Source organism: Bombina bombina, chromosome 5 (genome assembly GCF_027579735.1).
Source record: "Bombina bombina isolate aBomBom1 chromosome 5, aBomBom1.pri, whole genome shotgun sequence".
Taxonomy (NCBI): Eukaryota; Metazoa; Chordata; class Amphibia; order Anura; family Bombinatoridae; genus Bombina; species Bombina bombina.
This window is the reverse complement of record NC_069503.1, coordinates 733664936-733675705: the sequence shown is the minus strand read 5'-3', so window position 1 is coordinate 733675705 and position 10770 is coordinate 733664936. Positions and strand designations below refer to the sequence as shown.

General features: G+C 37.8%; 1 pseudogene; it reads right to left on the bottom strand.

Annotated features, from left to right (window-relative positions):
• Positions 1 to 1429: 1429 nt before the first annotated feature.
• LOC128661606 (uncharacterized) lies at positions 1430 to 9848 on the bottom strand (annotated as a pseudogene).
• Positions 9849 to 10770: the final 922 nt, after the last annotated feature.

The following is a 10770-nucleotide window of genomic DNA, read 5'->3' as shown; positions in this document are numbered from 1 at the left end:
GGGTCTCTATCCATTTATAGTCCACTTTTGGATAAACCTGAAAATTCAGTATTTGACTCCAGGAACCTGTGGACTCTTGCCATCTGACGCTACGTTCCCTTTCAGCTATAAAGATTCATCTTATGGAGTGAGTATACTGCACCCATATTAACTGGCTTCAATATATTCATCAAGCCTTTTTTCTCTTCACTTACTAGAGAAAATCTTTCAATAGACTAGCGCCATCTACTACTACTATCTATCTCTACACAGTCACAAGGGAGAGACTGCAAGAAGGCTGCGGTCTGACCTAAAGGAGAGTATCAGTTCTTAGTTCATTTGTACAGAATATTGTGTGTTTTTTTCCATCTTACACCTCTGTATATTGTTTTCCGCTTTGATAGATATCCTTAAAGTTAGATAAAAAAAAGTTTACACTAAATTTTGTGGCATTCTTAAGCAAAGGAAAGTATCTCACCACTTTATACTAATAGAGGAATATACTCTATAGATAATAGGGGGCACTATTTAGCTGTTGTAAAAAATATATTATAAATATATATATATATATATATATATATATATATATATATACACACACACAATAAATAAATTGCACAAATGTTACCAGTAAGTAACAATTGTTACTGAGCTCCACAGTTAATCTATTACCGTCCAACTTTGCCAGACAGTCTTTTAATTGGAACTTCCTTCAAAGATCAAATGGATCCTTTTGCTATAAATAGTTCCTTGAATGGGTCTTGTGTGTAGGCTGCTCCTCTCCAAATATACTCCAAACAATTGCTCTTTCGGTGTAGGAAAAACACAACAGAGGGTGCCTCCTAGTGTAACACCGTTAAAATTGTAGATGATTTTCACATAACGTGGTTATCGACCATACTCACAAAAGTTGTAGCACCCAATGTGCTTAATCATGCAGACTGGAATCTCTCAGTGTCCCAGCTCACTGGCTGTGGGTGTAGAATGATCGTCCTCTGCTCCCTCCAATACAGGATACAGAAAAATACTTTATCCTACACTCCTATGTGTTTCTATAAGAATAAAAAGAGAATATTTGCTCCATCATTGATTATTTACAAACCTGTAGTTATATTTTATGAAGGAATCACATAATCTATTTGTGTAATATGTGGAATCAATGTTAAAGCTATAAACTGTAGCTATCATAATTACTATATGTAATGAGATTTGATCTAAAGACCAATATTTTACCAATGTCCAATATTTAAGCGAAGGAAAGGCCTTTGTGTCCTTGTTAAGGAAGTCCACAAATCTACATGCCTCCCCCTTATCGGATTACCACACAAACAAGAGGTCGTTAATAAACCCTCTGTAATAGCAGATGACGCTTTTATATCATTTCTACAGACAAAGGCCCAATACCACTAACCTATGGAAAGGTTGGTGTATTATGGTGTAAACTATGTTCTCATTGCAGTACCAAATCTCTGGAGATAGTAACTCCCACAAACATGACATTTTTATGTTCAAGGTAAACAGGAGGAGGAGGTAACCCTGGCAATATATTCTCTCTTTTGAGACTACCATCGTAGTCCAAAAAGAAACAGATTATTTCCAGGACCAGCTTCTACGGGATGGAGGAATAAAGTCAAACCACAACAATGGCAAACCAAATAAAGTCCTCTAACCATTCAATGAAAATCTTCAATTTGTGACAAAACTTGAGTGGTATCCCTCTAATAGCTTAACAGTGAAACCATAAAGGGCTATAAAAGAGTTCCAAGAGTGCCTCCAATAGTGTGCCAATCCCAGACACAACTTGGTGCTCTCTCACATCCTCAAAACTTTTGGAAGGCAGGGAAATATCAGTACAATCATATATAACATGATAAAAGGAATTCTTATCAATAAAGCCACTTCCCAGTCTATCGTCCAACAAATCATTTAGTTTATTTAGGATGTTTTAAGTTGGTTATTTGGCAGGGTGACAAAGTAATCCTCACCTCTCAATTAACATTAGGTTGCCGATAATAATTAACTACACTTTCTCTCTTGGTAGATTGTTTAATGACCACTGGATCATTTAATTGTAAATAATGAATTACATCTCTTTCAGCTTAAGCCAAATTTATACATTTATTAATTTGACAAATTGTTAAACACATATTTCAGGTTGCTTGCCTCTAGTACATATGAGATGCAAGGATAAACCAAAAAGTAAAGCACACATAATATTCTTTCAGTTATTTTAATTAATTATCTGGTTCCCAATTAGAGACTCTAAATAATTAATTATATATGTTAACATTCGCAATATTTACCAAATTCCTATTTGTACTGATTTTGCGTTTCATTCCAGGAATGAATATTCATATCCTTTAGTGAAGCAAAGAATTTGTGATGTTTACCCTCAAATACCCAGGGCAGAAATTCAATTTTTGACTGCTCACTAGTAACATTGAAAAACATTAAAAAAAAAATCTTTTTGTACAGAACTTAAATCATAACCGAGTTAAACAATTATTAAATAAAGTGGAATACCATACTCAACAAGTGCATAATAAAAAGACAATGCAATAGCACTTACAAAATTTCCTTCAATTTTCTGCCCCCATATAATGCGAAAGCAATAGGCCAATAACAGAATCATTTTATTTATATATATATATATATATATATATATATATATATATATATACACACCAAACCCCCCCCCACACACACACACTGAAATAGGATTCAATTAGAATCATATTCACAATATATGCATATATCTCCTAAGATGCAAATATATATTCACATACCCATGAGCAATACAATTAATAAATATACCCAGAATTTATACAATGCTTCTCCATGGGGGGTTTTCTCGAGAATTTGCACTATGTACATCTATCTGTAGTTTGTGTTAATTACTCATCCCTTAATTTATCTGTTAAAAATAATGCATCAAAACCACATGAAGTGGCAGAATTTACTTACAAATTGGAGGGGGCATCTTTAACCACACATTCTGGTCATCCTGCACCACATTTTAAATACATGTTTGCCAACCTTATAGGAGATATATGTTTGACTCAGATACTACCCATCTGATTGCACTGTACTGTTCCCACAGAAATGTATACTTTGCCAGGTATGTGCAGACTGCATGGCCTCATCCCTGCATTATGCTCTTCCAACCATAACTGGGTATGTTAAAGTCAACATAATTTTTCACAAATAACCCATCTGCCTTAGCTAAAGGTTTCTTGCACACAAGTCCAGAGCCCATACTACTACACCAGTTAGGGAAACCTGGGGTTGTTTCCAGACACAATTCTGGTCTGTGGCAGTAATTGTTTAAAGTACTATAGTGCCATGGGGGCCTCTGTTTCTCATAGGTTAGGAATCTTATGCATAGGTACAGGACCTTCCATCTTGATTGTTATATATTTCTTTATACCAATAAATTCCCCTACAGATCACTGCCCATTCCTCTCTTTAATAAAACATTTTTGGATGCCTAAATATGGATAATCTTATAAGAAACATGTTTACTATGCCACCTCTCATAGTATAAGATACATTATTATTATTTACTGACCCCCTCAGAACATTCACAGACCTATTATTAACCCAAAGCAAATCTGCAGTTAGTATGTGAATGCTCTGTCACATCGGATCAGTTTGACTAGAGTTCTTTTTTTTTCCTTTTCTAAACTAAGCCCTTGCATTGTATCCTAGAATAAGTATATAATCCTAGTATATATGATGAAAGATATACCTTAATTAATAAAACACATAGGCCTCCAGTTATCAAGCCGTCGACTTTCTTGCATTCAACGGCACCAATACGCTCGCCTAAGATCGCCTAACATCGCCGCCGCGGACCTGAATACGTTCGCCAAATTTACCAAGACAGCTGTCAAAAAGCCGCGCACCAAGTACGGTGCGATGAGCAGCAGACTGTTGTTAACTAACAGTCATCGATCTCGCTGCTCTTCGGCTTATTTGCAGCTTTCTTGCTATACTGTCACTAAGCACCCACACTATACTATACTGTTTTACCCCCTAAACCGCTGCTCCCAGAGCCCCCCGCAACTAAATAAAGTTATTAACCCCTAAACCGCCGCTCCCGGACCCTGCCGCCACCTACATTATACATATTAACCCCTGCATTGCATCACCCAATAGGATTTTTCCTACCTTAATTGGCTGATAGAATCCTATCAGCCAATCGGAATTCAAGGGACGCCATCTTGGATGACGTAATTTAAAGGAGCCTTCATTCGTCGGGAGTCGTCGGAAGAAGAGGATGCACCACGTCGGCTGGCTTGAAGATGGAACCGCTCCGCTCCGGATGGATGAAGATAGAAGATGCCGCCTGTATGAAGCCTTCTGCCCATCTGGAGGTCCTCTTCTGCCCGAATCGGATGAAGACTTCTGCCCCTCTGGAGGTACACTTGTGCCCGGCTGGGTGAAGACGGCTCAAGGTAGGGTGATCTTCAAGGGGTTAGTGTTAGGTTTTATTAAGGGGGGATTGGGTGGGTTTTAGAGTAGGGTTGGGTGTGTGGGTGGTGGGTTTTAATGTTGGGGGGGTATTGTATTTTTTTTACAAGTAAAAGAGCTGATTACTTTGGGTAATGCCCCTCAAAAAGCCCTTTTAAGGGCTATTTGTAATTTAGTATTGGGTAGGAAATTTTATTATTTTGGGGGGCTTTTTTATTTTATTAGGGGGATTAGATTAGGTGTAATTAGTTTAAAATTCTTGTAATTATTTTTTTATTTTCTGTAATTTAGTGTTGTTGTTTTTTGTACTTAGTTAATTTTATTTAATTGTAATTCGTTTTATTTAATTGTCGTTAATTTATTTAATTATTTTAATGATAGTGTAGTGTTAGGTGTAATTGTAACTTAGGTTAGGATTTATTTTGCAGGTACTGTTGTATTTATTTTAGCTAGGTAGTTATTTAATAGTTAATAACTATTTAATAGTTAATAACTATTTAATAACTATTGTACCTAGTTAAAATAAATACAAACTTGCCTGTAAAATAAAAATAAACCCTAAGCTAGGTACAATGTAACTATTAGTTATATTGTAGCTATCTTATGGTTTATTTTACAGGTAAGTATTTAGTTTTAAATATGAATAATTTATTTAATTGTAGTAATTTTATTTTGATTATTTTAAATTATATTTAAGTTAGGGGGGTGTTAGGTTTAGGGTTAGACTTAGGTTAGACTTAGGTTTAGGGGTTAATATGTTTATTATAGTGGCGGCAGTGTAGGGGGGGCAGATTAGGGGTTAATAAATATAATGTAGGTGGCGGTGGGCTTCAGGGGTGGCAGTTTAGGGGTTAAACAATTTATTTAGCTGCGGCGGGGTCCGGGATCGGCAGGATAGGGGTTAATAACTTTATGTAGGTGGCGGCGATATAGGGGGTGGCAGATTAGGGGTTAATAGGTATAATGTAGCAGTTAATTCATTTATTAGAGTTGCGGCGGGGTCCGGGAGCGGCGGTTTAGGGGTTAATAAGTATAATGTAGATGGCGGCGGTGTAGGGGGGGCAGATTAGGGGTGTTTAGACTCGAGATACATGTTAGGGTGTTAGGTGTAGACATTACCATAGGAATCAATGGGATATCGGGCAGCAGCGAACATAAGCTTTCGCTGCTGTCAGACTCCCATTGATTCCTATGGCATCCGTCGCCTCCAGGACGGCGGATTGAAAACCAGGTACGCTGGGCCGAAAAAGTGGCGAGCGTACCTGGTAGTTCTTTGATAACTTCCAAAAGTAGTCAGATTGTGCCGAACTTGTGTTCGGAACATCTGGAGTGACGTAACCATCGATCTGTGTCGGACTGAGTCCGGCGGATCGTATGTTACGTAACTAAATTCTACTTTTGCCGGTCTGTAGGGTTTGATAACTACGGCAAATCAGGCTCGCCACAAATACGCTGCGGAATTCCAGCTTGATAAATAGAGACCATAGACATGAGTTTCTGTAGGTTTATAACAAGTTGTGCATTACCTCTAGCACCCATTTTATCTATGTACATATGCTAATAGCACCCCTCTAACCTAAATGATCACCTAGAAAGTTAATTGTGTACTTCCTCAGAGGTTTGGTTTGACTGATATATGTCAACGCTCACTGAATCATATATCATATATTATTAGCTCTTATACTTAAGTAATAATGAGGTAAAGCACAAAATAAGAACAGTAATAATCAAAAAATGTAAGCAGTCCCTTTATTAGTAAGCATTACACAAGCGTCCAAGCAAATTGCTCCTTTCGGTGCAGGATCCCCTTATTTAAAGCTGTCTGGACTATAATTATGAGTTACAACCTTTGTGGCTTTTTTCCATTTTTTTGTGGGAAAAAAAAAATAAAATATATATATATATATATATATATATATATTCCTCGTTTGCAAGAAGGCACTCACTGGTCTTTAGTAAAAAACAACTTTTAATTCATAGATTTAAAAAGCAATTACATCCATAACGTTTCGATGTCGTTATGACATCTTTGTCAAATGTTCTGCTAACATCACCAATATAGAACAAGCATGTTTCCAAAGTAGAAAATCGCTAACAACATACATTTAAATACAACCTTATATACCCATTCATATTCACATCTTCCCTCTCCTGCAGATCCTCCATATCCCCCCTGACGTCATCGCGCTCAGACGTGAGCGTGAGCGTGAGACGTCATTCGTTTCCAATTGGCCATGTGTCTCCATGGCAACCGCTTGTAAACACACTACGGTGTGTCTTTATTAGCCGCTCCCACTGTTGTCATCATGCAACTGCGTGACTGTAGCCCTATCGTATAGGCCAATCAGCAGGCGGTTGTCATGGGAACCTACAGCCAGGAAGAAAAAACATAAACACCAACAAATTGTGTTAGTCCCAATGTAAGGCGTATGAGTTCAGATAGGCATCGAACGATATGACAACTTGAGGATGAAGATAAACTTCATATAAAGCACAACAGTGCCTTTCAATTAAAGATCCACGAGTGGTTTAACCGCGATCGATGCTTTCCCCACACATAACAGCCCAAAAATAAAGGGACACATTAAATGTAGACAAAGTTAAAAACAATGTAACTGTTTAGCAAATATCACCCATGCTAATAGTTTGCAATCCCTGACTGAAATAGTTAACACTATATTCCCTAATAAAACATTATCTTTGATATGTACACTTGACTCCATTTTTGTATATTCTTTTGACACATAAGAAACCATCTCCTTCATGCCTGATTGGAATAGATAGAAACCAGTGTGTACCCACTAGAATGAAGATTCATGTGGATTCCTGGAATATATTCCTACATATTGGGATGGTAGATCAAAGTATATGTCCATGTTCAGTTTATGGGTTATTTAGTGTAGAATGGTCCAAAGTCCAGATTAGTGTTCAATCCCTTTGGTATGATATGTCCAGCATATGAATCCATTTGGTTTCTCTCTGGAGCAATCGATTTGCTCTATTGCCACCTCTTGGTAATGGTGGAATATGGTCAATGACCATCGTTTTCATACTTGAGACACTATGTCTGTGTTGTGCGAAATGGCGTGCTACAGGTTGATCTGAATCACCCGATTTTAAGGCTTCGCGGATGGCACATCGATGGTTTGCCATCCTATCTCTGAAGCTCGTGACAGTTTTCCCAATGTACACCAGGGAACATGGGCAAATCAACATGTAAATGACATGTGTACTGGTGCAGGTCAGTCGATGACGAATAGTGTAACGTTTATTCGTATGTGGATGTTGAAAGGTCTTCCCTCTTATCATGCCATTGCAGGTCGTACAGCCCCCACAAGTGTAACAGCCTTTACTTGAGGGCTTCAGCCATGTGTCTTTCTGGTAACAGCTGACTGGATCAGTCTTCACTAACAGATCACGTAAATTATCAGCCCGTCTATGCACCATACGTGGTGGCCTGGTGCCATAGAAAGGGAGCGTTGTATCCATGTGGGGAAAGCATTGATCGCGGTTAAACCACTCGTGGATCTTTAATTGAAAGGCACTGTTGTGCTTTATATGAAGTTTATCTTCATCCTCAAGTTGTCATATCGTTTGATGCCTATCTGAACTCATACGCCTTACATTAGGACTAACACAATTTGTTGGTGTTTATGTTTTTTCTTCCTGGCTGTAGGTTCCCATGACAACCGCCTGCTGATTGGCCTATACGATAGGGCTACAGTCACGCAGTTGCATGATGACAACAGTGGGAGCGGCTAATAAAGACACACCGTAGTGTGTTTACAAGCGGTTGCCATGGAGACACATGGCCAATTGGAAACGAATGACGTCTCACGCTCACGCTCACGTCTGAGCGCGATGACGTCAGGGGGGAGATGGAGGATCTGCAGGAGTGGGAATATGTGAATATGAATGGGTATATAAGGTTGTATTTAAATGTATGTTGTTAGCGATTTTCTACTTTGGAAACATGTTTGTTCTATATTGGTGATGTTAGCAGGACATTTGACAAAGATGTCATAACGACATCGAAACGTTATGGATGTAATTGCTTTTTAAATCTATGAATTAAAAGTTGTTTTTTACTAAAGACCAGTGAGTGCCTTCTTGCAAACGAGGAATGGATACAATTTATATGAAGTGCACCCTGGCAGTTGTGGTAATGTAAGACTGTGCTTATCTCTCTTTGGAGGATATTTATATATATATATATATATATATATATATATATATATATATATATATATATAAAAATAAAATCTAAGACCCCCACTATCCTTTAATTATAAAAACAACAAAACTGGTGGTATGTGACCCCACTAGATTACAACTTAATACATTTACATGTTATTAACAATTTAGAGTTTTTTTGTTTTTTTTATAGAATATTGCTATGAACAGATGTTCATAATATCAGGGGACTCTTCTACTACTGCTCTTGTAGACATATTACATCTGTATTTAGCTTTCAGTATTGCAATTTGCTCTTTTAGTTGATCCCGCTAATTTTTTTATTTTTTTATATTCTGTTTTCCACTCTTCATGTTTATTTTTAATTTGGGAGAATGGAATCCAAATGTTAGACCTTGATTTCCATTTGTAATTCTGACCATTCTGATTATGCCGTCCATGTCCATACTGTGATCAACTTCTAGAAATTCTGTATTTTTCTCTAGACAATTACAGGAGGTCTGTCCTTTTACCTTAAAACCTCTTGCTGAAGCCACTGCAGAAATATAATTTTTAAATATCTTCCTCCACAAATTATCAGGCCTAAGTAGTATATAATTTATGTCTAAAGGATTAGGAGTTACATATAATATACTTTTTCTGATATAAAACCAGATTTATGTACCCATTTATTCAAAACTGTGGAAATTCAAGCTGACAATTCAAAGGGAGATACCTGTTTTAACTGTTTAATTTTGCCACACAAAGGCACATCAGAATTAATTCCATAAAGCATATGCATTATTTCTTTACAGGTATCTGCAGTTCTAGGAGTCTGCCAACACCTATGTACAATCCTGACCCAGAGACCATTTCCAAACACTCTCTGCAACATTTTCTTTATATCCCCAACAGTCAAATTGTCGCTGTAATTATTTTAAAAACTACATAATCAATGCAAAAAACAATTAATATCATGATGTGGTACCTGCCCAATTACCTTTACTATGGCATCCATTTGTTGTGGCTTTAAATCTTTTGTAACTAACTACACTTCCCCCTCTATGATCATGGTTTAATGCAGTATTTGTTGCAGTTGGGGCAACAGGGAGATTTATCACTAGCTTTTGTTTAAAATCTATACCTCCAGTTCCTGAGGTATTAACAGACTCAGCAACTTTAGGAGCAGCATACATTCTACAAGCTACCATGCTTTCTGCCATGTTATAAAAAAAGCCTATTAAAATATTAGTCACATGCGGGGGGGGGGGGCGGAGCTGGAAGCCAAAGCGGTAGGACGTGTTTCACAGGAGCTCCTGCTTCACATATATTATTTCTAGGATCTTATCTCAATTTATACAATATTTGACATTCACAGCCAAGATCCATTTGAATCATATATCACGACTAATGTTTGAGGAGCCTTGGAGTCTCTGAGGTGTTCATGATCCCTAGTTATGTTCTTTGGTAATGCCACGAGGTTGCCAGCGGATCCATCTTTGAAGCGATCAAGCAACAAACTAAGGGAATCTGCTGTCCTCAGAACCTAAGCTACTGAACAGATTTATGCAGCTAACGCGACTGGTAGAAACTAAGTGTACATCTACGGAGAGTTCTAAGAAGCCTTTGGGTCCTACCTGGTCAATCAGAGCTGAGACCATGGCAACTACGTTCATTTCTTACATGGAGAACAAAATTCTCATAGCGATCGACTCCCTGCTAACTAACTTCCAGGCAACACTCACCACTACTATCTCCATGGCATTTCATAGCACCTTTGATATGCCATTGGAAGAAACCTACCGGTCTGACAAGGCGACTCGACAGCATGTGGGTGGCGGTGTTCTGGGGCCCCGGCACTGGTCACCTACTAAATCTACGGACTTGCCTGATACAGGAGTGACTTCTCCGATCAAGCTACCTAACGCTCAAGCCCATGGCGATGGCTCTCTTGGTCGTATAGACTGAGACTCTTTGACAGCCTTCGTGGATATAGCCTTGGGACATTTTATGTATGTGGTTACTATGTATTGCTTTATCTTTCACCTCAATAAAAATATATAAAAAAAAAAAATATTAGTCACATGCTTATATTCCTCCACTTCCCTTTCCAACTTCAAAATTCTCTCATTCATCTTCTCATTA